The 27,493-nt window shown below is 45.9% G+C and overlaps 1 protein-coding gene across 12 annotated transcripts in view; it reads right to left on the bottom strand.

Moving 5' to 3' along the window:
* The window catches only part of WDFY4 (WDFY family member 4), a 410,290-nt gene extending 394,754 nt beyond the window's left edge, over positions 1-15,536 (bottom strand). For 3 of the 12 annotated variants that reach the window (XM_049854909.1, XM_049854915.1, XM_049854916.1), the window contains exon 1: positions 15,362-15,536. The gene's annotated coding sequence lies outside the window, so the exon portion shown is untranslated. The other 9 variants (XM_049854919.1, XM_049854920.1, XM_049854918.1 and 6 more) reach the window with 8 other exon arrangements.
* Positions 15,537-27,493: the final 11,957 nt, after the last annotated feature.

Genomic DNA, 27,493 nt, shown 5'->3' with positions numbered 1-27,493 from the left:
ATTCTAGTGATAACGCCATTCACTGAGAGCTTACTGTATAACGACTCACACTTTTTATCTCCGTACCATCTTTGCCTTTGCAGCAACACCCCGTGAGACAGTGAACAATAGCAACTTTTTTATAACCAGTTACCAGGGAGTGGACTCTGACTCACGATGACCCCATGTGTGTCAGAGCAGAGCTGTGCTCCACAGGGTTTTCAATGGCTAATTTTTCAGAAGTAAATCACCAAGCCTTTCTTCTGAGGTGCCTCTGGGTGGACTTGAACCTCCAACCTTTCAATTAGCAGCCAAGCACATTAACTGTTCGCACCACCCAGGGATTCCAGCAGCCTTCTACAGGTGTGAAAACGAGGCTGAGAGAAGTACGCTAGCTTCCCATGGTAACCACCAGGCAAGTTCAACTGCCTGACTCCAAAGCTGACATACTCCTTCTCACCAAACTTCCTCAGAAAGTCAGAGGTCAGGGGCAGGAGGAAAGTACCCTTTGAACATAAGCCACTCTCAGATAAGGGTAGGTACTGGGTGGCAGGGGCAGTATCAGCCTGTGGCCTTCTTAGAAGCATGCGGCAAAAGAAGAGCTGTATTTGAGGTGTGGATGAAAAGCCACGTCCTCCAAACTACCTCCACAGCTGAAAGCAAATTGAACGAGTGCTGGACATGAAAGCAGTGGACAGGTCAACCCACTCAAGGGAAAGCCGGTGTCAGTAAAACACGGGAAGTGAGGCTGCCGCCTGCCGCTCAAAAGGGCATCTAAAGAGTACCCTGGCTTGACCTGCACACACGAAGCCACCAAAGGAGCGGGACAGGAACGCTTCACAAGTTCTCTGTCCTGCCTCAGCATAGAGCCTCGAATCCTCTCACCCCCAGGTAGAACAGCATGAAACAAAAGCTTCTCGAAATTCCAGGAGATGTGTGCAGTCTCCCCGGCTAGGAGCACTGCAGACAACGTGTGGGATTTGGCATCAGGCAGTCCTGGTGTCCCCCACAGCTTCTACTGTGGAATCTCACGGGCAACTCTCCAAGGTGCCGCTCCTCGTCTGAAAGCAGCGTACAGCCTGAGAATGCTGCAGGATGGCACAGGGCAGAAGCGGGCACGTGGGGCTCCCCTTCCTGAGCGCCTGCAGAGCCAGGCTGTGGGACAATGAGCCTAAGGAGGAGATGCAGGACAGGCGGGGCAACCCGCTCAGCAAAGGGCCTCTCAGAGGGAGGCAAAGGAAACAGAACCTGGGGCAGGGAACAATTCAGTTTGAGGCAGACATGTGAGCAGATGCTCTCTAGGTGGGACAAAGGCAGCGGTGGGATGATGGGAAGGGTAGCTTGCATGTGGCTGTGATGCTGGAAGCAACACCAAGCACCAGCAGGGTCACCCATGGTGGGCAGGTTTCAGCAGAGCGTCCAGACTAGGATAGACCAGGAAGAAAGGCCTGGTAATCTACTTCCAAATATTGGCTAATGGAAACTTTATAGATCGCAGCAGAATACTGTCTGATAGAGCAATGAAGATGAGCCCCCTAGGCTGGAAGGCATTACAAAACAGCAACAACGATGGACTCAAACATGTCCACAATCATGGAGAATGACAGAAGACCAGGCAACGTTTGTCCCGTTGCACATAGTGTCACCATGAGTTGGAGCTGACTCAACAGCACCTAGCAACAAGAGCAACAAGTTGGAAGGTCTAGCAAAGCCAGGCTGGCACATTTAGACTGGTGCTCCAGGGACAGGGGATATGCCAAAGGTCCCAAACAGGAGAAGAGCAGAATAAAAGCTGGCTTCTGTGGCCGCAGCTTGGCCCTCCCTAACTCCACAGGCAGGCTGATGCAGATGTGACTGGAATCCTAGCTCTGCCATTTCCTAACATGCAGCCTCAGGCAAGTGACGTCACCTCTCCTAGCCTCAGTTTCTTCAGCTGTAAGATGGGAGTGAGATCTTCTTCACAGTGTTGTAGGAATGAATGTATGTGAGAGTGTGTCCCACACGTGCGAGGTCATCCCAGCCTGCCTGTTCCTCTGACCCAGCCTGCAGGCCCCCGCTGGCACCCACAGTCACAACACAGGCCCCTCCCCATCTAGGCGATGTGGCCTCGAGTCTCCTGCCTGCACCTCCTTCTGGCCCCTTGGATGTCAGTGTCCCCATGGCCCTTCAGGGTTGCTCTGGGACTTGGGCCACTGCTTTAGGGTCCATGTCCTGGACCCACCCTGGACCTAGCTTCTCTCCTGTGTCTCCTATGAGCAGGCCTGGCTGCTGAGTCTGTCGAGGCTCCAGTTCTTTCCCCAAAAAGAAATGGTTTGGGTGGACATTCAGCTAGGACAGTGGACTAACTTGAGGACTATAGAGGCACTGGCCTGGGAAGTAGACGCTAACAGGCTGAAGGTGTCAATTTAGTTGTCCTGAGCACCAAGGGTGGAAACCACATGCAGCAACTCGGCCCCCAAAGAGTGGCTGAGGTGCAAGGACATGTATGTGCAGGGCTCGGGGACACCACAGTCAGGGGCAGACAGAAGCAAGGACCTCCAAGCAGACAGGGACTAGAAGGGCAAAGGAGGATGCAGGGCAAGGACCAGGGAATGGCCTTTGCGACAAGTCAACCAACCAGTTGCCGTTGAGTAGATCCCCACTCATGGTAATCCTGTATGTGTGACAGAGCTGTGTGTGCCACAGAACTGTGCTCCACAGGGTTTTCAGTAGCTGGTTTTTCAGAAGTAAATCACCAGGACTTTCTTCCCAGGCACGTCTGGGTGAGCTCGAATCTCCAACCTCCCAGCTAGCACCTGAGCGTGTTAACAGTTTGCACCACCCAGGGACTCCTGGCCTCACTCAGCTCTCCAGCAATTACCGTGGTCTGCCCCAAACCCCAGCTCCCCCAGGAAGCCCAATGCCGAGTGTCTGTGCTCTGCTGTGGTGGCCAAAAGGGGAGGTGGGGTGTGTCCACAACCAGAGAATGGCAGAGCCCAAGCCCCAAAACCCACCTCAAAGGACTCAAGAGGAGAAGGGGAAGCTCGGATTGTTGCCAGAAGTTCAGGAATTACCCCGAAAACTAAGATGGTGACTCAGATCAGTAGCAAGCCAGGCAGAACCTTCCACGTCCGGCCCTAGGGACTTCCCTTTTCTAATTCCAGTATGTGTTTGCTCTCCTGCCCAGCACACACCTCTGTGGTTTTTGCAAATGCAGCAGAATACAGGAACTCAACATGTTCTGCAGAAGGGGCCCAGTTTTGTATCTCAGTATGTGTACCAACTTCCACATTACCAGAACAGCCAGGGAACGGTTCCCCAGGCTGGACCCTCACAGTTTAGCTCTGGCTGAGCTACCACTGCTCTCACAAGGCATGGGGCTGTGATGTCACAGGGACCAGGAAGGCCCAGCTTCCATAACACAACAGGCCTCTCCAGTGTGGCAGCTATTGACAGCTGGGTCACCACGGAAATGTAAGGAAATTCTGTCTGAATAGGACAGCATGACTGAACGCACATCTGCTGTCAGAAACATCAGTTAGACGTTTCTAATCCTATAAAAATTGTAAGGCACGTAGTGTTATCCCCATTATACAGATGGGAAAGTCAAGAACCAGAGAACTTAAGATGCAGAGAAAACAAGCAACCTATCTGGAATCAAGCAGCTAACAAGCATCAGAGTCAAGGTTCTGATCCAGACATTCATGACTCCAAAGGTCTCCCCTTCCACCTCACACACTGCTCTGCACACCACAGGTAGCAGTGGAAAGAAAACATCCCCGGGCCCCAGGTACCAGATGGAAATTGTTGCTGCTGGCAGCACTGCGGGGTTCCCTGGGTATATTTGCAAATGCTGCCATGCGTTGTACATAGGCATTCTAGAACTAGGCTTGCTGCCCAACCAGGGCCACACCACAAGCAGGTGTGCCCACAGCAGACCTTGTCGCCCCACCACTCCACAGGGGAAGAGCTGGATCCCCGAGACCACAGGCCAGAGCCCATCCAGACTGGGAGCAATGTGAGTCACTTACTCTCCAGGCTAAGGCACATCGGCTGAGGCTGCAACTGGGCTCAGCTTTCTGTCTGCAGTGGGTCACCTGATTACTAAGCATTGAGAGAACAAAACCAGCCTGGTCCCTACCCTGGGAGGGTGGGGTAGGTGTAGGGCAGGGAGGTACCTGGCTGTGAGGGCACAGAGGGGGCTCAGAGCCCAGCTGGGGAGAGGAGTCCTGGCCTGAGAGTCTACTCAGAAGAGATGGTGCCTATCGTGGGGACCCAGTGAGGAGGAGGAGATGCTCTCAAAACAAAGTGGGAGTGCCCCAGGCAGTTCAGAGAGGTGCATAGCTTCCTGGGGCCAGAACACAGGGAACAGGGGGGCTGAGGGTCTGGGGAGGAAGGCTGATTCGAGAGGCCTTGAATGTCAGGCTAACGGCACAGCCCTCGGTCCACAACTGGATGGTGTACACTGGCCCTGCTAGATGCTGGGCCTGCCAAGGGGCCCAGACCCTGCCCTCCAGGTGCTCACAGTCCCCTGGGGTGAGGAGGCAGGAAAAGGGAGACTGCAGTGGGAAGCCTGCAATACCACCGTCAAGCAGCCATCCATCAAAGCAGCCATCCGTTGCTAAGGGGGAGGTTTGTTGTTGTGCTGGTTCTTGGTGGTAAGACCAGGGCGGACGCAGGACATGCGAGGGGCTTTTGAGAAGGAGCCTGAGGGGAGGGGAAACCGGCCACAGAGACAAGTCACAAGTGAGAGAAAGGTTCTGGGCAGAAGGCCACAGAGATGGGAGAGGTCAGGATGAACTGTGTGTGGCCGCGAGCACCTGTTCAAAGGAGACAGGAGGGAGAAGGGCGTGAGAGGGCCAGTCCAGGGCACCAGGCTGCTGTGCGGTTCCCTGCCCCACCCTTGCTCCTCACATCCCAGCTCCCAGAAAAAGGGAAACTGCAGGGAACCCCACAGCGCTCCTTACAAACCAAAAACCAAACCCACTGCAGTCGAGTCGATTCTGACTCATAGCGACCCTATAGGGCAGAGTAGAACTGCCTGATAGAGTTTCCAAGGAGTGCCTGGAGGATTCGAACTGGCGACCTCTTGGTTAGCAGCCATAGCACTTAACCACTATGCCACCAGGGTTTCCTTAGCGGTCCTTACATTTCTTTTTTTAATGAAATAATACTTCATTGTGTTTTCAGTAAAAGTTTGCACAGCAAATTAGGTTTCTATTTGACAGTTCCCACACAAAGTTCAGTGACATCAGTTATGTTCTTTACAACGTGTCAACGTTCTCTTTAATTGCATTCTGGTTGTTCCATTTCCAGTGCTCTAGCTTCCCTGACCCCTTGTCTTCTTGTCTTCGTTTTAGAGACACTGTTGACCTTTTGGTCTCATACGGATAGTTTTTTAAGCAGCTTTTATACTTCTAAGGCCACATGTTGAGAGGATTAAAACATTCTAAGAATGACTCGGTTAGCTCATACAAATGGTCTTGTTAAATTTCAGATATAATTTGGTCAGAAAATAAACATGAAAATTATTAATTCAAGTTTCGAACAGTACCTGGGAGTATGGATCACATAAGGACTTAAGCACACAGCAAAGTGAGGGTGCAGGCTGCCTGCCTCGGACATAGGAGAGCCACTAGTGCCCTGGGCCCCGTCCTCTATGGATCCAGAAAACTCTGCTTTCTCCCGGCTAATGAGGAACAGAGCACTTTCAGATGCAGGCTTGCCCCACAGTGCTGTTCCCCTGGAATGAAAAGCAATGAAGAGCTGGCAGCTGGGAGGCAGTGGCTTCCACCCCTGAGACAAGCTCCTTGCTAATCTGTGACTCGGTTGCCCCACCTGAAAAACGAGGCATTTGGCATAGATGTTCCTTTAGGGTCTGTCTGCAGTGAAGGTCTGCTCCTCAAACTAGCTTGTATTCAGAGACTTCAGATCTGTCCTTGGACCGGTGGACATTTAACTAGAATGAGCCACTTAAAAACTAGTGAACTTCTTGCTGTGCTAGAAATATTTTTAAACCAAGACCTATTTCTCCTGCATACCCAGGAGACGGGAGGAGAAGGAGCCAAGGGCCTTCGGGATGCTGGATAGATGCATAAGACAGGTCCATGAGGTGCCCCTCCCCTTGTGGGGCCTTCTGGCCACACAGGCTGGGCCAGCCCTGTCCTCCCTCCCCACTTCTTACCTCTCCCCTGGCCTTGCCATGGCTGGGCTCTGCCTCCAGACTCACCAGTGCCCACACCCCATGCCCACCGCTCCCTCCTCTACACTGGTCAGACTTGGGGGCTCCTCTCCCAGGCTGTCCCTTTCTTGCTCACATATCTTCACTGGCCCCCATCACCTCTGGGGAAACTCTTGGCCTAGTGTTCAAGCTTTCAGTGTTAATACCTAGCCCCCTTCCCTGCCTCATTTCCCACTGAGTCCACAATGGGGTCTAGACAAAATGAATACCTCGTTTTGCCTTGGCTGTTGACCCTTGCTCAGACTGTCTTCTCTGCCCGGGAGGCCCTTTACCCCACTCCACATGTCCACATGCCACCGTCCTTCCAAATGCAGCTCACGGGTTATGCTGGGCATAGGCTTCCCCAATGCCCCAACCAAAAAACTCCTCCTTTCCCCAACCTCCGAGCCACTCCCAGCACTGGGCCGCCCTGTGATTGAAACAGCTGCCACTACTCTCATCCTTCATTCAGGGTACCCAGGTGTGACTCCCGGCCAGTGCACCTCAGGGCTGTTGCTGTGATACTGAACAGGTCTCAGGGGAGCTTCCAGACTGACACCGGGAAGAAGGGCCTGGTGACCTACTTCCAAAAATCAGTCAGTGAAAGCCCTGTGAATCGCAGTGGTGTGTTGAACAGTTGCTCATGGGGAGGGTGCGGGACTGGGCAGCGTTTCGTTCTGCTGTGTTGTGCGTGGGTCGTCATGAGTTGGGAGCCAACGCCACAGCAGCTAACAACCGCAACAGCAACCATCACGTTACAGCACTTTCCACTTGTCAAAGCCTCGTCACTAGTAATTACAACAGAACTGCAAAGCCTAAATTGTGGGTACAGCCACCCCTGTTGTACAGGGAGGACACGGACGCTCAGGAGTGAAAACGATTCATATAAGGACGGTTTGCGGAATCAGGCAGAAAGGAAGCCCACATTTTGTAATGCCACATTTATAATTTTTCCCCAGTACCTATTGCTGCAACAGTCACCATTTTCTCCCTTACGTTATCGTGTATACACACACACTCTTACGTATATATGTAGGTGGTCCCCAATTTTCCACATATTTGAGTTACAACCAATGGCACTTATGACTGTCTTTTTTGTTTTGTTTTTTTACATCTTATTGTTAGTAATCTGTACTACATGCAAGGCTGCAGCTCATAATTGGCTGATGTTATCGTTCTCAGATGTTCACTCACAGACATTCAAAGATCAGATTTATAAAGATATTGATAATAAAAGGCAATAATAATGAAAACTAAAAAAAAAAAAAAGACATAGTCCCTTTAGAAGTGATTTATGACGGAGTCGGAAAATGGAACCCCTTCGTAAGTCGGAGACTACCTGTATTTTAAATCTTCCTTATATTCAGGAATATGTTTTCTCTTTCTCACTCCTGTAGTTCCTCAAATCTAAGTTTCTATCAATTATAAAATGTCCCCAGTTATCTAATCACAACATTTTAGGTGGAAAATCATCATATTAAATGTACATATCAAAAGTAAGACTACTCAGACACAGTAAATTGTGTGAGGAGAGAGGCATTTCTTGGAATGAAGGTAATATTTTAGACCAGTAACTGGTGGGGAGATCCGCTCCCACAAGGAGAAGCCGTAGCACCCCTTCTGAGGTGTGCCTGTCCTCCCCCCCAGGCCCAGGGTGCAGACACGTCTCCAGCCAGTTACCCTGATATAGTCAATTTGTCATAGGCCTTAGAGTGTGAAAGGAAAATAAAATGAGAAGAACCTGCGTTCTAATTGCAGGGTAGTGCCCCTATTTTTCCCCTTTGAATACCTGGACAATGACCACACTGAGTTTCTTGGCCCTTTTCTTGACCATCACAGCCCCTCAAAACTATGGCAGAGCAGCCATGCAGCTGCTACACATGCCTCGGGTGCGACACTCCTGGGTCTGGAGACTCCAACGTGTGAGGAAGACTGTGGTGTCCTGTCGCTACCTCCTCTCCGTCCTGAGGCAGCAGTATGAGTACCAGCCGCTGTGGAGTCAATTCTGACTCCTGGCAGCCCTGTGTGCGTCAGAGTAGAACTGGTTTCCAATGGCTGATTTTTTTTGGAAGCAGATCATCAGGGCCTTGATTCCAAGGCACCTCTGATTGGACTCCAACCCCCAACCTTTCAGTTAGCAATGGAGCGTGTAAGCAATTAGCACCACACAATGACTCCTCCTGGCTCATTCCAGCAAAACCCACTGCCGTCAAGGTGATTCCGACTCATAGCAACCCCACAGGGTTTCCAAGACTATAAATCTCTCCAGAAACAGGCTACCACATCTTTCTCCTATGGAGCTGTGGGTGGTTTCCAACTACCAGCCTTTTGGTTAGCAGTCAATCACTTTAGCCACTTACCATCCTGCCACCCTCTGCGCATGGGGACCTTGCTGTCTGATTCCCGCTAGAGCACAATCTCTTCATACGTAGATACATTTACTCATCTTGGTTGTATATTCTTTTATGTTTTGTGCATGTTGTTTAAAAAAGATGATACTAGAGAGCTATTTGAGCAATTTTCTTATTATTGTATTTAAAACACAAAAATTCACAAGTACTTTCTTTTATTTTTTGCTTACTACTTTCACATTGGCTGGGAAAATCAAATCAAATCCCACTTCTCTGACTACAGATGCATTTATGACTCCAAATCAATTTATTACCAAGCCTGTTCCCTCTGTTCCACTTCCGTCCTGATGCCTCCTGCACATGCAGCGCTTCTTCCTCAGGCCCTAACCACCTGGAGCTAGGTCAGACCTTGCCAGTTAACGTCCTCAAGACTGCCAAATCCGGCCAAGACCTCACACGCCAGCTGCAAGCTTGGAAGTCCCCATGACACCCTCATTTTTGACCTGCTGGCTACAAATTCAAGGTTTTTCCACCAGCAGCTGTAAGTTCAGGTGTCCCCACTGCCCCCTCACTTCTGGCCTGCTGGCTCCCACTACTCCCGTCAGTTCGATAATTCACTAGAACAACTCATAGACTCTGGAAAGTGCTATCCTTATGATTACAGCTTTCTGATAGAAAAAATGATACAAATGAAGAGACATACGGTGAGTTCTGGGAGGGTTCTGAAGACAGAGCTTTTGAGAAAGGGAACCACCCTCCCATGTGCATTGATGTCATTCACCAACCAGGAAGCCCCTGGAGCTTCCATGTCCAAAGCCTTTAATGGAACCTCATTACATAGGCAAGACTGGTTGAATCAGCCCCCTTCCCCTGAGGATGGGCTGATAATATCACATGGTAGGTCTTTCTGGCCTGGCCAGCCCCCTCCTGAGCACCTGAGCATAAGCCTTCAGATGTGATCTGAAGTCCTTGTAAATACCAACCCAAAACCCAAACCCAGTGCCATCGAGTCGATTCCGACTCATAGCGATCCTACAGGACAGAGTAGAACTGCCCCATAGAGTTTCCAAGGAGCACCTGGTGGATTCATACTGCCAACCCTTTGGTTAGCAGCCGTAGCACTTAACCACTACACCACCAGGGTTTCCTGTCCTTGTAAATAAGACACTTTAATCACTGGGGAAATTCCAAGATTTTAGAGGTTCTCTCTCAGGAGCTAAGGATTCTTGGAGTAAAGTTAATTGTAAACCCCAAAACATCCAACCATATTTTACTCATAATTGAAAAACAGTTTAACTGGATTAATCAACTATTATCTTACCCTAAACATGTTCCGTGTTGCCCTTGTCTGTAAATTATCCCGTTTAACGCCCACAAAGCATCCTCTTGGCAGATGGCCTGTAATTGGCTCTGTCACTCCCTTATAACCAGATACTTGGAGTGTCTCTATTGCTATTATAAGTAACGCTAGAGGGAATGAATCCACGGCTGTTTGTTTCTAGTGAAATGTCTGTGAAGATGAATTCTCAAAACTGAGATTAACCGTTGGGCCAAAGGGTAAGAACAGTTTTCACTCACCTGCCAAACGTGGGCTTTTCCTCTCCAGGCACATTTCCTGAACTCTTTAGTGGTGGTGGTGTTGTTAGCTGCTGTCAGGTTGGCCCCTGACTCATAGCAACCCATACACAACGGAACTTCAGGCTGCCTGGTCCTGTGTCATACCCATGATCACTTAAGGATCTTATTGTTGTGACCCACAGGGTTTTCATTGGCTGGTCACCAAGCCTTTCTTCCTGGTTTTAGTCTGGATTCTCTGCTGAAATCTGTTCAGCATCATAGCAACAAATAAGCCTCCTGTGACACACGGGTGGCAGCTGCTCGTAAGGCGCATTGGCCAGAAATCAAACACCCATTTCCCTCATGGAAGGCAAGGATTCTATCACTGAGCCACCAATGTCCCCGTGTGGTGTGGACTAATGCCAAGTGCACAAGCTTTAAAATCAGGTCAAATTAGGTACTGTATGAGGACAGCCAAGGACCTCACCAATCTGAGCCTCCATTTTCTCATCTGTAAATTAGAAGTATTAAAGCTGATCTCAGGGTGATTGTGAAGATGAAAGGAGATTCAAAGTGTCCTGCCTGTGCCTGGATTGATGTAGGTACTATATCCATTCTTTTTACCCTTTCATATGTTCTTTTTGTTTGCAATTAATTGAGGCAGCGGCTTTTCACCTAACTGTCCATCCTTCTTAAACTGGGCTCCTCACCAAAACCTCTGGCCAGGGAGCAAGTGGTATGCTGCCCAAGCCAGTCAAAACTTCAAGCTACATATGTAAGTTTAAATTTCCTGGTACCCACATTAGAAAAGTAAAAATAAAGAGGTTAAATTGATTTTTAAAATATATTTTATTCAATCCAATATATCCAAAACATTATCATTTTAATATACAATCCAAGTCTTAAAAGTATTAATGAGGTATTTTACATTTGTTTTGTTGTTGTTGTTTCTACTATCTCTTAGACCTAGATCACATCTAAGACTTAGATCACATCTCAGTTAGAACTAACCACACTTCCCGTGCTCTGCATCACAGGTGGCTAGTGGCCGCTGTGTTAGACAGCACAGGTCTAGACTTTGGGACTTACTTCTTTGAAGTCTATGACAGATGTGCAGATACTTCAAATGTGACCATAAGCCAAGGGCTTAGGGATGTTGCCTGGAGACACCATTTGTCGGCATTTGGATGGTTTACAATGATTGAAGGGAGATCGTAAATGCAAGTAAAATGGTAGTATCTCCACAGTGTGGCTCAAGGAACTCTGAGAAGCTCATTTTCCCCTTTACCGTCCTCCACATGGCTTCTGTTCTCTGTCCCCTGGTTTGTCAAGGTGCCTTATATTTCTATCACTAAGGTCACTTGGATGGGGGAGGAGGGTTCCAAGTCTTCATTCCCCCACTGGGTGTCTAGTAGGCATCTCCACCTTAGGAAGCACAAACTTATATTCCTGCAGAACCATCGTCTTCCAGATCTGCTCCTCCTGCCTTGGCCCTGCGCACTAAGTGGCAATTCCATCCTTCTTGTTGCCCTGGGGTCATTTTTAACTTCTCTTTCTCCCCCACCCTGCCCCTAAAACATCTTTAAATCCTGCCCTCAAAATATGTAGAGAATCTGACAGCCCTGACCACCTGTCATTATCTCTACTGCTGTCGCTCTGGGAAAAACCATCCCAGCCTGGTTCTTCCCTTGCTTTTGTCTTGTTCCCCACAATCTAATCTTGCTTCTTCCCTTGCTCCCCTACATTCTACTCCCCATATGAGAGCCCTAAGGCCTTTTCTTTAAAATGCAAGTATGCATCAGCAACAGTCAAAAGACGTATTTTAAAGGATAATTAAAATAACATTAAAAAAGGAAGCCACTTAGGAATAAATCTGTGCAAGACATACATTACTTTAATGCAGAATACTGTAACATTTCATTAAAATGCTTTAAAAAAAAAAAGACATAAATCAATGGAAAGACAAACCATATTCATGAATTGGAATAGTCATTTCATAAAGATACCAATTTTCCCCAAATTGCAATTCCAATCAAATCTAAACACATTTTTTGATAGAGCCTGACAAGCTGATTCTAAAATTTATATGGAGTAAAGTACCCATAGTTAACACAGATTGAAGAAGAAAGAAAATGGGGTTACTTTCCATCCAGATATTAAAGCTTATAAATCTATAATTGAAAATACGATATAGGATTTGCAAAGGGATAGACAAGTTGACAGAATAGAGAGCCTAAAAACAGACCTACATAGACGGGAAAACTTGATTTATGGCAGAACTATCATTGTGGATTATAGTAGAAAAGTGGCCTCATAAATAAATGGAGGTAAGACTCTTGGTTATCCATAAGGGAAAAAATAAAATAAAATGTTGCCCCTACCTCACACCACACAGAAATATCACTTCCAGGTAGACTTTAGATTTAAATGTAAAAGGCAAAACTATAACTTTTTTTGAAAATGATAATGAGAATAATTTTGTATGAGTTGGAATCAACTTGATGGCAATGGCTTTTGGGTAGTAGAAAAGGATCTCTTACACAAGACATAAAAAAATGTATATCACAAAGGAAGAGATGGAGCAATTAAACTTTAAAGTTAACAAGTTCTCTTATTAATAGAAATCACCAAGAAAGTAAGGAGGCAAGACACAAACAAGAGAAAGATATACGCAACATATATAAATGAACAATAGGTTAGTAACCAGGATATGCCTTAAACTATACCAAATCAATGAGATAAGAGACAGATAACTTAATAGAGTAATGGGTAAAATATCTGAACAGGAAAAGGAATCTAGGCTGGCCAATAAACATATAAAAAGATACTAAACTTCAGTAATTCAGGAAATGCAAACAAAAACATTGTTAGTGAGCTATTTATTTCCACTGGACTGGCATCAAACGAAGGTGAGCACGTGGAGCAAAAGCAACGTTCATCCATTGCTGATAGGTGGGTAAAACGATATTGTAATTTTGGAAAACAAATTTTTTATCATCCATTAGGAGTCCCTGGGTAACGCAAATGGTTGGCAAGCTCAGCTGATAACTGAAAAGTTACAGGATTGAGTCCACCCAGAAGCACCTCGGAGGAAAGGCCTGGAGACCTACTTCCAAAGAATCTGCCATTGAAAACCCCACGGAGCACAGGTCCACTCTGACGCACACGGGCTCACCAGGAGTTGAAGTAACCTGGACAGCACCTTTTTTTTTAATCACCCAGTTAGGTTGAAGATATAACTATTCCTATGACCCAGCAATTTCACTCCTAGGGCATAGGACCTAGAGAAATTATTGCACGCTTGTCCCAAGGTATGCATACAAGAAGAGCCATAGCAGCGCTATTTATAATTAAAAAAAAAACCTGGAAATGGATGCCAAGTGTTCATCAGCAGTGTTTTAGAGAACTATATTGAGGTACATTCACATGATAGAATACAGCAGTTAAAACAAATGAATTAGAGGCACATGCAACAATATAAAGAAATTTCAGAAACGTTATTTTGTGCAAATTAAGCAAGCCTCAAAAGAATATTTAATTTCATATTTATAAAGTACAAAAGTACAAAAAAAAAAACCTGAATAAACCTGTTGCCGTCAAGTTGATTCTGAAATAGCATATGTATTTATTAACTTAAATATATGTGTGCAAAACGATAAAGAGGCGCAAGAGAAGGCACGATAAACCCGAAATTCAGACCTGCAGTTGCCTCTGGGGAGAAAAGAGAAGGAAGGGCACACAGAGGACTTCAAAGATGAAGATAAAGTTAAAATAACGTTAAAAAACAAAACAAAACAAACCCTAAGGAGTCAGTACACAGGGTTTATGTTCTTTTCATTCCCTGCAGCTTGTACATGCTTTCTAAATTTTTATTTTCTACCTCCTCTACATTTAACGAAAGCTTTTTTTTTTTTTCTAAAGTAAATCATGTCATGTAATTCCACTGTTTAAACCCCTCCAAAAGCTTCCCAAGTGCCTGGGTGCACAATCCCAGGTCCTCACCCTGGGTAGGAAGGCCCTCGCCGACCTGACCTCCCACCTGTGGGCCTCCTGGCCCCACACCCCCTCACTCCACTCTTCCAGGCTGGCCTCCGCCATGCCCCAGCCTCCTGACCACCTCTCTGGTCTCTCTGCCCCAAACATCACTTCTCCAGAAACCACGTGGCTCAGCCCCTTCCTTCCATCAGGTTTCCATATAAACATTTTCCACCACCCAGGGATTCCCACTGGGTGATATCCTCCCTCCCACCCCTCTCCGCCTGCACGCGCGTGTACACAGATACACACACACACGTGCACACAAGCATTCCGGGTCCCCTTCGCTCCAATTCACTTCAGCCCATGGCACTGGTCGCCTACAGACAGATATCCATCTGCTGAAGTTCCTCTCCCAACACTAAGATGTAAATGCCCCTTCCCCTTGAACAGCTCCTGGCAGGGAGTGGTCTCTCAGAAAATACTTTCTGAATAATTAAATGTATAACTACCCAGAAAATTATATCGGAATGAAAGTGTTACATGGAAAGGATCATACATGAAACCCTGAGCATTCGTGATCAGATTAACCTCTTTATGGCTTAGGAGAGGTTAGAAAAGGCTTGGTTCTACCTTCTGTAAGTTTCCATTTCAGGAGATAAGAAGCCAGCATTCCAGATGAGTCAGGTGGTCCTGCTTATTCATGAAATGTTACCTATTTAATGGTCTGATGTGGTAGTTCTGATGAGGAAGGTGAGGTCCTAAGAGGCACCTGCTTACCTGGACTCCTGATGAGAGAGAAGACAGGGTCTCTTGGTGCCCAGGCTGAGGTGGGCCTACCCAGGGGCCTGGATCCTGGGCTGACAGGGGGAGAGTCCCAGGTCAGCCCTGTCTGTCCATTCCCTTTGCAACTCTGCATAGGTCAGTGTCCAGCCTTTCTACAGTGTGGCCAGCTCACCTTCCTCAGCAGGAACTGTGAGAAAAGGCTTGACCCGAGGTCAGATGATGGCGAGTGGGGCCAGAGCCCAGCCCAGCTCGGCAAACCTCAGCGGTCCCAGACGCCCCAGCAGACACCAGCATCAGAGTTGCCCTGACCACATGGGCCGCCCGCACTGCATGTACTTCCTGTTCATCAGCTCACCTCCCCTCCACATCCATACACCCAGACCAGCACCGGGGTCACACAGAGCTCCCACACTCAGCCTGCCTGGCAGGCAGCCGGCAGGCCCCACTCTGACAGATGGGGCTCCCATGCCTGCCTCTGAGCTGGCCTGGCTTGGCTGAGAGCAAGGTGGCCTACCTGGAGTGGTGGGGTCAGGGCCTGTAGACCTCAGATGGCACCTGCATCCCATGCCTGGTTGTAGCCCCCCAGGCTTGGGGGAGGAGCATGCGGCCCAGCATTGTTGGTCTCCAGCAGCATTTCACTATGAATCACTCGAGCTGAGTCTCTGCTCATTTCCTGGAGAAAGCAGAAGTGGAGAGTCAGCAGATGCTTGATCCTGCCCACTCCCTAGCGGCTGCAGAGAGGCTTGAGTGCTGGGGTGGTGACTAGCTGGCCGAGAAGTGCGGGGTGGGAAGTCAGAAAGAAAAGGTGCAGCCCCATAGCGTAGATCCAATTTTGTGTCTGTACTCACTAGCTGTGTGACCATCAGCACTCACGCATCCTCTCTGAGCCGCAGCCAAAATGAGGCTAGTGATGGCTCTCAGGTGCATCTAATCTCAGGTGTGTCTAGCATGCAGCCCTGGTCATGGCATGGGCTCCCCAACAGCCCATGGAGAGCTTTTCACTTGGATTCCCTCCTCGTCCATCCTCAGATTTACCTTACACCACAGATCAAGTGAAGACCCTAGGACAGATGGCAAACATGGGGAAAACACTGAGGCAATGGTGAAAGGAAATTTTAAATGATAGAATGAAATTCTCAAAACCACAGTATTAAATCTGCATTCCTTTGGGTATCTTGTTGTCAGGTGCCATCGAGTCGGTTCCGACTCCTAGCGACCCTATGCACAACAGAACGAAACACTGCCTGGTCCTGTGCCATCCTTGCAATCGTTGTTACGGTTGAGCTCATTGTTGTAGCCACCATGTCAATCCACCTCGTTGAGGGTCTTCCTCTTTTCCACTGACCCTGTACTCTGCCAAGCATGATGTCCTTCTCCGGGGACTCCTCCTTCCTGACAACATATCCAAAGTATGTAAGTCGCAGTCTCGCCATCCTTGCTTCTAAGGAGCATTCTGGTTGCACTTCTTCTAAGACAGATTTGTTCGTTCTTTTGTCAGTCCATAATATATTCAATATTCTTCGCCAACACCACAATTCAAAGGTGTCAACTCTTCTTCTGTCTTCCTTATTCATTCTCCAGCTTTCACATGCATATGATGCGATTGAAAATACCATGGCTTGGGTCAGGTGCGCCCTTAGTCTTCAGGGCGACATCTTTGCTCTTCAACACTTTGAAGAGGTCCTTTGCAGCAGATTTGCCCAACGCAACGCGTCTTTCGATTTCTTGACTGCTGCTTCCATGGCTGTTGATTGTGGGTCCAAGTAAAATGAAATCCTTGACAACTTCGATCTTTTCTCCGTTTATCAAGATGTTGTTCATTGGTCCAGTTGTGAAGATTTTTGTTTTCTTTATGTTGAGGTGCAATCCATACTGAAGGCTGTGGTCTTTGATCTTCATTAATAAGTGCTTCAAGTCTTCTTCACTTTCAACATCAAGGTTGTGTCACCTGCATAACACAGGTTGTTAATGAGCCTTCCTCCAACCCTGATGCCCCATTCTTCTTCATATAGTCCAGCTTCTCATGTTATTTGCTCAGCATACAGATTGAATAGGTATGGTGAAAGAATACAACCCTGAAGCACAGCTTTCCTGACTTTAAACCAATCAGTATCCCCTTGTTCTGTCCAAACAACTGCCTCTTGATCTATGTAAAGGTTCCTCATGAGCACAATTAAGTGTTCTGGAATTCCCATTCTTCGCAGTGTTATCCATAGTTTGTTATGATCCACACAGTCAAATGCCTTTGCATAATCAATAAAACACAGGTAAACATCCTTCTGGTATTCTCTGCTTTCAGCCAGGATCCATCTGACATCAGCAATGATATCCCTGGTTCCATGTCTTCTTTGGAAACCGGCCTGAATTTCTGGCAGTTCCCTGTCAATATACTGCTGCAGCCGTTTTTGAGTGATCTTCAGCAAAATTTTGCTTGCTTGTGATATTAATGACATTGTTCTATAATTTCCACATTCGCTTGGATCATCTTTCTTGGGAGTAGGCATAAATATGGATCTCTTCCAATCAGTTGCCCAGGAAGCTGTCTTCCATATTTCTTGGCATAGACGAGTGAGCACCTCCAGCACTGCATCTGTTTGTTGAAACATCTCAATTGATATTCCATCAATTCCTGGAGCCTTGTTTTTCACCAATGCCTTCAGAGCAGCTTGGACTTCTTCCTTCAGTACATCTTAGGTTGAACATTTCCATAGTATCATCTGTCCCTCTGTCACCCACACAGCATGTCCATTCAAAGAGTGGGTCTCCTGGGCTCTGAAAAGACGGCTGCCATATGAACAAGAGCAGGGTTTTTTCTTCTTTTTCTTTATATATGTATAACCAATCATTTGTCTTATCAGCATTCTTCACGCATACAATTCAATGTTTATCCTGTTGCTCAACTCTTACCATTTCCAAATTTTCCCATCACCCTCAACAGAAGCACGAAAACTGTTTTTCACATGAATCCCTGATCCTTAAACTCCCAGCCAGCTCGTCATCAGTGAGAGGCAGAATCGTCGGTTATGGAGGGAAAAAGCCTCCAAGACTGGTTAAAAGATTCAAACAACATTAGTTATGAAACCTCAGACCTCTCACCAACTCAACCTTACCAGTGGATACCCATTGCCGTTGAGTCGATTCCTACTAATTGCGACCCTATAGGACAGAGTAGAACTGCCCCATAGTTTCCAAGGAGTGCCTGATAGATTTGAACTGTCGACTTTTTGGTTAGCAGCCATAGCCCTAACCACTACACCACCAGGGTTTCCTACCAGTGGATAGCAGCCACAATATGAGACTGGTCTACCTTAAGATCTGGAGCATGCCCATACTGACCCCATGCCCATTCCCTGGCAAGGGTGGGAGGTGCAAGATCCCTGCTCACATTTTTACTTTTCATTCCACTGTCCATGGATCGAAAGGAAGTGGGAAGGGTACAGCAAGAGGGCACTGGGGCCACCTGAGAGAAACCACAGTTTTGCACAGCAGCGTAAGCATCACATTGTCAAGCCAGAATGGGTCCCATACTTTTCAAAGCAACAAATTAGAATCCATGGTTGTGCTGTAGAGTGTACTGTCATACCGGAAAATGTTGACTTTCTTAGCACCTGATACAAGACTCTTCCCTAGTGAGAGAGCTGCTTTTGTTGACTGCAGATGTTAGGCTAGCAGAGGCTGGTCTCCTGGACCTGGGGATCAGCTCCTGCCTGAATAGGCAGGCCTGGCACAGAATGGAGTTGCACTGGACAAAAGGGCACTGTACGGGAGGAGGGATGTGGGGAATGCCCGCCAGACAAGCCAAGAGCGGGAGAACGTGGGGGATGTTTGGAGCAAAGTATTTGTCTCATAGGAAATCTGGAATAAAATCTATAACATATTAACTCTTAGAGACCTATGTCAAGAGTAGAGTCCCTGGGTGATACAAATGGTTAATCTACTCAGCTGCTAACTGAAAGGTTGGCAGTGAGTCCACCCAGAAGTGCCTTAGAAGAAAGGCCTGTTGACCTACTTCTGAAAAATCAGACATTGAAAACCCTGTGAAGCACAGCGCGACTCTGACACACATGAGGTCGCCATGAGTTACTGTCGGCTCAACAACAACTGGTTACTGGTTTGGTGAGAAAAGATGAGATATTGGAGCATTTTGTAGAAACAAGAAGAATGGCCGGCACTGGGACAAGCCAAGGACTGTGGATACTCAGAGATAATATGGAGAGTCTTTGTGTGGGAGGAAGGCTCACGGAGCTCCACTGGAACACGTATACACAGCCAGTCCTACAGCCATCTATTCACCAGGAGATCATTCTGGACATCCAGCTGGAGGCAGGTAAAGAGCCCTGAATTTGGAGTTAGAAAATCTGACTTGAAATTCTCACCACTATATTGAGACAAGTAACTCAGACTTGGTAGGTCTGTTTCTCATTTGTGGAATGGGACTGATGGGATGTTGTAAGGAACAAATCAAGTAACAGTTGCAAAAGGGTAGAAGCAGTGAAAAGAGCTGTACAGATGTGTGATTCATTATTATTGAGAGAGTTGTCCATGCTAAAACAGTGCAGCAGCCCAGGAAATAACTACTGCTCGTGTAAACGTCTATTTTTGTTGAGAAGAAATGTGAAAATCTATGATTTAGAAAACATTGTCCAAAAATAGCAACCATACTTCTGCTTCCAGTTGTCAGGGTAACTGGTATAGGACACGCCCTTAAACTGAAAACAACAGTATAATAGGACAGGACAACCATTATACACACAACAACCATTTTCAAGCTTTGAATAGCAGGCAGCACAAGACTATCGTCCTTGAAATAAGGGAAACACGCCAGGTGGCCCCATAATTGCCCAGCTTTCTTCCCAGGGGTGCTTTCCTGCCATGGTGCAGGGAGATAGAATCCCAACAGTACTGTGGTCTCACTAAGCTGAAAAGGTATAAACCAGAGTTCTAGGTTGCTGAAGGGACTAGAGTTTGCTGGGCAGGATGCCAGAGAAGGGTGAGCTGTGTGAGGATTCCTCTTGAGTGTGCTTGGCCAAGGACTGCCTGTATATGCGTAGGGTGAGACTCCACAAGTCCTGACAGAGCTCATCCGCTTCAAGGCTGAATGGAGGTAACCGAGGTTGTAGGGTGTTAGGAAATGTTGGGATCCCATCCCGTTCAGAGTGGAGAGATCTCACTGAGCAGCTTACACCCCAGAAAGACCACAGAAAAATAACGGACACCCTGAAAAGTAGGAACCATGACATAGCAACAAGTTCAAAATTGAAACAGAATAGCCCTAACAAAGAATAAAAGCAACCTGACAAAATCAAAAGTATCTGTAATTTAAACTGCTAGCCAGAACAAAATTCAACATCTTTTACAAAAAGAAAACATAATTCAGCCTCCCTTCACTAGCACAGCCATAAAAAAAAAAAAAATTTTTTTTATACTTCCCAGCATATGATTAAAATTAGTAGAAATATGAAGAAGTAAGAAAATACGACCCGCAACGAGGAGAAAAAAAAAAAAAAAACTGTTAATAGAAACAGGCCCCAAGATGTACCACCAAAAAAAAAAAAAACCAAACCCAGTGCTGTCAAGTTGATTCTGACTCATAGCGACCCTATTGGACAGGGTAGAACTGCCCCATAGAGTTTCCAAGGAGCGCCTGGAGGATTTGAACTGCTGACCCTTTGGTTAGCAGCTGTAGCTCTTAACCACTACGCCACCAGGGCTAAGATGTACTGGGTTTTGGAATTACCACACAAGAACTTTAAAGCAGCTATTAAAAATATATTCAAGAACTTAAAATAATTGAAAAGATTGAGAATTTCAGCAAAGAGATGGAAAATATAAAAAGATTCTAATGTGAATTCTAGAATTGAAAAGTATATTTAAAAAGAAAATTTTACAGACAGGTTTAAGAATAAATAAGCAGAAATTCAGTTGCCTTTGGGACAGTATCAAACAGTATAAAATATGTGTAACTGGAGTCCCAGAGAGAATAAAGCAGGAAAAAAAAATTTTTTTGAAGAAATCATGTTTGAAAATTTCCCAAATTTGTTGGAAAGAAAAAAAAAAAAATCAGCAGATTACAGATATAATAAAGTCAGCAAACCCCAAGCAGGATGAGTAAAAAGAAAACCACGATTCGCCACATCATAGTCAAACTACTGAAAACCAAAAATAAAAATATCATCTTAAAAGCAGTCAGAGAGAAAAGAAACATTACGTACAGGAGGAAAACACAGCTTAAGGCTGATGTCTCATCAGAAACAGTGGTGGTTGTAAGACAACGGAAAGACATCTTCAATGTGTTAAAAGAAAAAAGTAAAATCGTTAACCCAGAATTCTATAACCAATTAATATTTTTGAAAATATGAGGATGAAATAAACTAATTTTCTGATAAATGAAAGCTGAGGTAATTCATCTCCAGCAAACTTCCACTCCAAGAAATTCTGAAGTTTTGAGGCTGAAGGGAAAAAACACCCCATGGAAACTTGTATCTACAGAAACAAAAGAAGGGCAGTAGGAAATGGTAAATGTGTGCATAAATATAAGCAAACTCCGCATTTTTTCTCTCCTTCTCTCATTCTTTTCTCCTCTTCATTTCTTTAGAAGTCCATGGCTGTTGAAGGCAAACACTAACAGTGTGCTGTGAAGTGTAGCACGCACGTAGACAGAACATAGATGACCTCGGTCACACAAAAGCTGGAGGAGGAAAACGCAATTATACCGTTGCAAGTCTGAAGGTTTACAGGAAATAGTACTTTACCAACTCTATAGAAACTGTAATAAATTCAGAATGCATATTTTATTTATGGCTTTGTGACAAAAATGTCAGGAAAGTCAAAGATTACTTGTAATCAACAAACCCGCATTGACCATCTATCTACTCTGCCAGGTCCAGGCTAGGCCCTGAACAGAGATGAGGAAGACAAAGCCTCTGTTAGGGCAGGCTAGAGTGCTAACAGATAGACCTAAAGCGTGACAACTCAAACGCCAGAGCAGGTGATTTCCTGAATGTGTAGCAGTCCAGAGCAGTCGTGCAGGTGAGCAGATGGTTCTTCTTTTCCACATAGTGACTCCTTCGTTCCTTAGAGCCTTGTCGTCATCCGCATCTAGTTGGCAAAAGAGCAAAGAGTGCGGCCGAGACACACTTGCACTCATAAAAGCCCACTCTGAAAGAGACATAGTCTCCAGGTGGTACCACAGTTAACATGTGCCCTTGCTAGCTGAATGGTTAGAGGTTTGACTCCACCCAGAGGTGCTTCAGAAGAAAAGCCTCGTGATTTACCTCCAAAAAATCAGTCGTTGAAAACCCTACGGAGCGCGGCTCTACCCTGACAGACCTGGGGTCGCCAGGAACAGGAATTGACTTGAGTGGCGGCTGTGGCCACATGGCCATATTTAACTGCGAGGAAGCCTGGGAAGTGTAGTACATTCCCTGGAGAGAATGCGTTTTGGTAGGCTGTCGGTCTCTGCCATTCTCTCTTCAGAGAGCTTATGATTTATCCTTGGGGCAATATGCAAAAAAGTTAAGTTTTTCTGGCTTTTAAATAAAGCATGTTCGTTTTCTACATGGTGCAAAAAAGCAAAAAGAAAAAAATAAAACCCACTAATACCCTACCTGCTGTGCAATAGTCATGTGAGAATAGTGTTTTGTTCTTTTCTCAGAGTATACCAAAGTGTATTTGAGATTTTTTATTAACAAGTTTAGAATCATGCCTTATACTCTGCTTCATAATCTATCCTGGTTTTTGTTTTGTTTTGTTTTTTTCACTTAATTCATCATAAGCACTTTCCATTTCATTATTACAATGTATTTTTATATTATCTTGAGAGCAAGAAGAAAAGGCTGTTTACCTAGCAATGGGGAGTTTTAATAAAGCTGGAGAGAAAAAGCAGCTCCTTTGAAGATGGTTTTATTTCCACATTCCCTGTGAGGATCATGACAGACTCCAGAAAAGGAGAGGGAATCCACCAGCAGATTGCACTTCCTCAGAGCTGGAGGACGTGGTCCTGGAGCAGTTGTGAAATAGCCTCTCGGGCCCAGGGAACCTGAGGGAAGGGTTGTAAATTGCCTGGAGAGATCTCAGGAGACTTGGAGACTGGAAGATGAGTTTGGGAAACGACAAATGGCCAAACACCCTTCTAATTTTCAAAAAGAGCTGGAAGGTAGAATCACAACTCCACATTCATAGTGTTGATATAAAACTCAAAAGAAGCCCATCGAAAGGATAAAGCAGAACCATAAGCTACCAATCAGTTAAACAAGGCCATTCAATCCACTTCAATTAGCATAATGATTTGCCAGGACCGAGTCCTTCAGGCTAACTTCATTTATCTTTGGTGGGTGAGGGGGATGCTGGCAACACTAAGGCTGTGAACTTCAGCGCGGGATTGGACAAGGCCTTCTGTGATCTACTCGCACTTGTTCAGCAGCCTTCTCCTCAACACCGCTATATGCCTCGCACCACGCAGGCTGCCTAGGGTGGTAAGGTTCAGTCTGTCTTTGGGGAGTTCATGGACATCACACACGCAGTGACAATCTTGACCACCGTGCCCACCCGTGCACCTGTCATGCCAAAACGGTTTTATTTGGGGAAGTAAGAACAGACAACTGAAACTTCAGTTCAGCTCTGAGCGCCTGCATGCTCTCACAGCACTGACGTGAGCACTGCCAGAAAGGAGGGCCTGAAACGGGACCAACGTGAGGATGTCAGCAGGCGCAGGCTTGGGAGGGAAGTAGAGTCTGGAGAGGAATGCAGTACAGTCGCTGGCAATAAGGAAGGTGAGGGAACATTTCAAAAGACGATTCAGGGGAAACAAAAGTTCTTTCAAGAAATAGTGCTGGGAACTGATGTTAATGGGGAGACAGCTCAGAACAGGAGGGTGGGAATGGTAAACAGCTGCAAGAATGTAATTGACTTCACTAAATGGTACCTGTAGAAACTGTCGTATTAGTGTATGTTTTACTGTGTGTATTCTCAGCAACAACAATAAAATAAATAAAATTATATTTAAACAAGAAATGGTGCTGGAACATCATGGATATCCATAATAAAAATATAAATAACTTATTCCCTGCCTCATACCATAGCAAATAAACTTAAGGTATTTCCTACACTAAATGTAAAAGCTAAAGCTATAAACGTTCTAGAAGAAAACATGGGAGAAGATCTGTGCAAACGGATTGGCAGAGATTTCTTGGACAGGATGTAGAAAGCAATAACCATAAAAAAGGCTGATAAATTAGACTATATCAAAATTAAAAATTTCTGCTAATCAAAAGACACTGTTAAGAAAATGAAAAGACATCACAGATTGGGAGAAAATATTCACAAATCATATATCTGACCAAGGTCATGTTCAGAATATATAAAGAACCCTAACAAATCAATGATCCAAAGACAAACCATCCAATAGAAAATGATTAAAAGACTTGAGTAGACACTTCACGCACACACACACACACACACACGCACACACACACATTTACATATATACAAATGGCCTTAAAGTCTATGAAAAGGTGCTCAATATCATAAATTACCAGGGAAATGAAAATTAAAGCCACATTAGACCACCACAGCACATCCTCTAGGGTGACTAAAATTAATAAGGCTGTCAACACCAAATGCAGGTAAAAACGTGGAGCAACTGAAGCCCTCACACTGCCGGTGGGAACGTAAAATGACACAGCCACCTCATAAAGAGTTTGGCGGTTTCTTATAAACTTAAATACACACTTATTATATGAACCAGCAATTTCCCTCCTGGGTATTTACCCAAGAGAAACGACAGCACATATCCACACCAAGATTGCACATGAATATTCATAGTAGCTTCATTCATAGTAGCTTAAAAGAAACCGGAAGCAACTCAAGTTTCCATCAACTGGACAATGAATTTGAAAAAAAAAATCCTGCTCTACTCATACAATGGAATTCTACTCAGCAGTAAAAGGACCCAGCTACTAACACATTCTTCAGCATGGATGAATCTCACACAGATGCTGAGTGAAAGAAGGTGTGCACAAAAGAAGTACAGAGTGTGATTCCATTTATATGGAAATCTGTAACAGGTAAAATTAATTTATGATTTAAAAAATCAGAGCAATGGTTGCCTCTGGGAAGGGGGTATAAGCTGGAAAGGGCACAAAGGAACTTCCTGGAGCAATGAAATGATTCTTTTGATAGGAGTGTAGGTTATACAGATGGAACAATTTGTCAAAATCCTGCAGTTGAGATTGGTGCATTTAATGCGTAAATTTTTAAAACTGAAAATAATCAAGTGGAAGCAGGGAGTAGGTAGAAGTATAAATAAAACAAAAATGACAAACTGTTCATCAATGTTGAAGTTTTATGACTGAATACATAAGGTTCACTATACCGTTACTTTTCTCCATAATAAAAAGTTTTTTGAAAGAGAGAGAGCAAGGAGGAAAGCCTAAGTCTACTGGAAATTAAAATTTTACCTAAATTCTTTATCATGGATGCAGTGTATCACTGGCCTGTGGATAAACAGAGAGAACAATGGAACAGAACAGAAAATCCAGAAACAGCCTCAATTACAAATGCACGTTTAGTATACACAAAGGTAACATTTCAAATCAGTGGGGAAAATATGGACTGTTAATGAGTGGTGTTGGGATAACTGGATAATTGTAACAAAAAAATAAAATTGGATCCATTTCTCACAACTGGATAAAAGCCAAATGAATTTTGCTGTTTACATGTTAAAAACACAATCATATACATGCTAAAAAAAAAAAAAAAAAGGCACAAATGGGGAAATAGCTTGGGGTGGAGGGTAGGAGTGGGGGGCTTAAAGATGCCAGGTTCAAGGCTGTGGAACCATAAGACCTGCGGAAGGGCGGGGTGGCTACAGCAGGAGCAGACACAGCTGTGCAGTGAAGCATGGGGCCCCCAGAGGCCTACTTAAAAGAAGTCCACAGGGTTGTGTAGCAGAAGTTGTGGACACCCTCCAGTCAGCACACCAGGTTACCCATGTCTGTAGGAGCTGCCACCTAATGAGGGGTGAGGAAGAAGAAAGAGGAGTCAGGCAGGGGGAGAAGAGGGGCAAGGTGCCTGCATGTGTAGCACCCAAAAGCCACTGCCCATGGCAGGGCCAGACTGAGTCTTGGAAAAAGATGGCAGCAGAAGGATGGTTTTACAAGGCCACAGAGGGGAGTGGTCAAGACTTTTGGGTGATGGCCCTTTCAAAAATTCTTCCTAATCCAGTAGAGGCCACTTTTCTACTTCCAAAAAAAAAAGACTTATTAAGTACAGATGGCGTCCCTAGGTGGTACAAATGATTAATACACTCAATAGCTAACCAAAAGTTTGCAGGTTCAAGTCCACACAAAGGTACCTCAAAAGCAAGGCCTAGTGATCTACTTCTGAAAAATCAACCACTGAAAACCTTCTGGAGCACAGTTCTACTCTGACACAATGGGGCCACGATAGTCGGTGTCTATTCAACAGCTACTGATGATAGGCACAGATGGTTTCTGCACTGGGAGGGTCTGAAAAGAATTTACTTTCTAGTTGAAGAAAGGAGTTATGACAGTACCAAACTCCTCGAAAGCAATGTGCCCACCCTCCTTCATTGCAGAGAGAGTGGAGACGGCACCGAAGCAACTGAAAGCAAATGGGCAGGAAGGTGGAGCCAGCCCCAGTGCGGTGCGGGGGGCAGACTGGGAGCTGTCCGGAGCCGGTCCTGGAGGGGAAGACAAGAGGCCCTGGGTGGAGCTGCGCTCAGTTCTCCTGGATGGTAACCAGGAGATGAAGTAGGGACAGTGGCACCTGAGAAGCTGGTGTACCACCTTGAAGACTTGCTGAGAGCTGGAATTGATACCCTGGGCAAGCGCTGAGAGAGAACAACTTCATGTAACTCGATGGCAGGTCAGTCACTTGGGAAGGCAGGGAACAGAGACACAGCTTCTGGAGATGGGAAAGCTCTCCACTGGTCCTTAGTGACACCCAAGAAAGTGTCAACTGGAGCCTTGCTGCTTCCCATGCACTCAACTGGGCAGCATTGTGGTCCGAAGCACAGGAAACAAATGACCAGCTTAGCCAAAAGCCGGCTGGAAGTCCTGCTCCTCCTGTCCCTGCCTATCTCTCTGCCTCACTCCAGTCACTCATCTGTCTCTTCCCAGGATCTCCTCCCCGTTCACAGTCCTCAGGACAGAACGCACCCTGATGGCTCTGTGTCTTCTCTCTCTCCCAGAGCCAGCCTCCCATTGACAGATGCACTCCACTCCCTCCGACTTCTCTGGACTGATGAACATCTGGACCAGCCAGATGTGGCTGGGTGGGAGATGGTCACTGACTATGATTAGCTGACAGCGGGTCAGCCCCTGTTTCAGCCCAATCACTGAGGCCAAGCAGCCCTGGTTCATGTGGAGCAAACTAGGCTGTTCTGGCTACAAACATGTGGGTGAACATGGGTAGGAATAGGACCCATCACTCCCTGAGCTTGGACAGGAATGACACTCTTCAATTTCTGAGCTTGAGCAGCGGTAGGTCCCATCACTCCACAGGCTTGGGCAGGGATAGGGCCCGTCACTCCACAAGCTTTGTAAATTGTGCTACACATCTTTGTATCAGTAAAATTTATAAAAATATATATACATTATGTATGCATGTGTATATACATATGTAC

Source organism: Elephas maximus, chromosome 16, assembly GCF_024166365.1.
Source record: "Elephas maximus indicus isolate mEleMax1 chromosome 16, mEleMax1 primary haplotype, whole genome shotgun sequence".
NCBI classification, from domain to species: domain Eukaryota; kingdom Metazoa; phylum Chordata; class Mammalia; order Proboscidea; family Elephantidae; genus Elephas; species Elephas maximus.
Note: the sequence above shows the minus strand (reverse complement) of the source record. Positions and strands in the feature narration are given on the sequence as shown.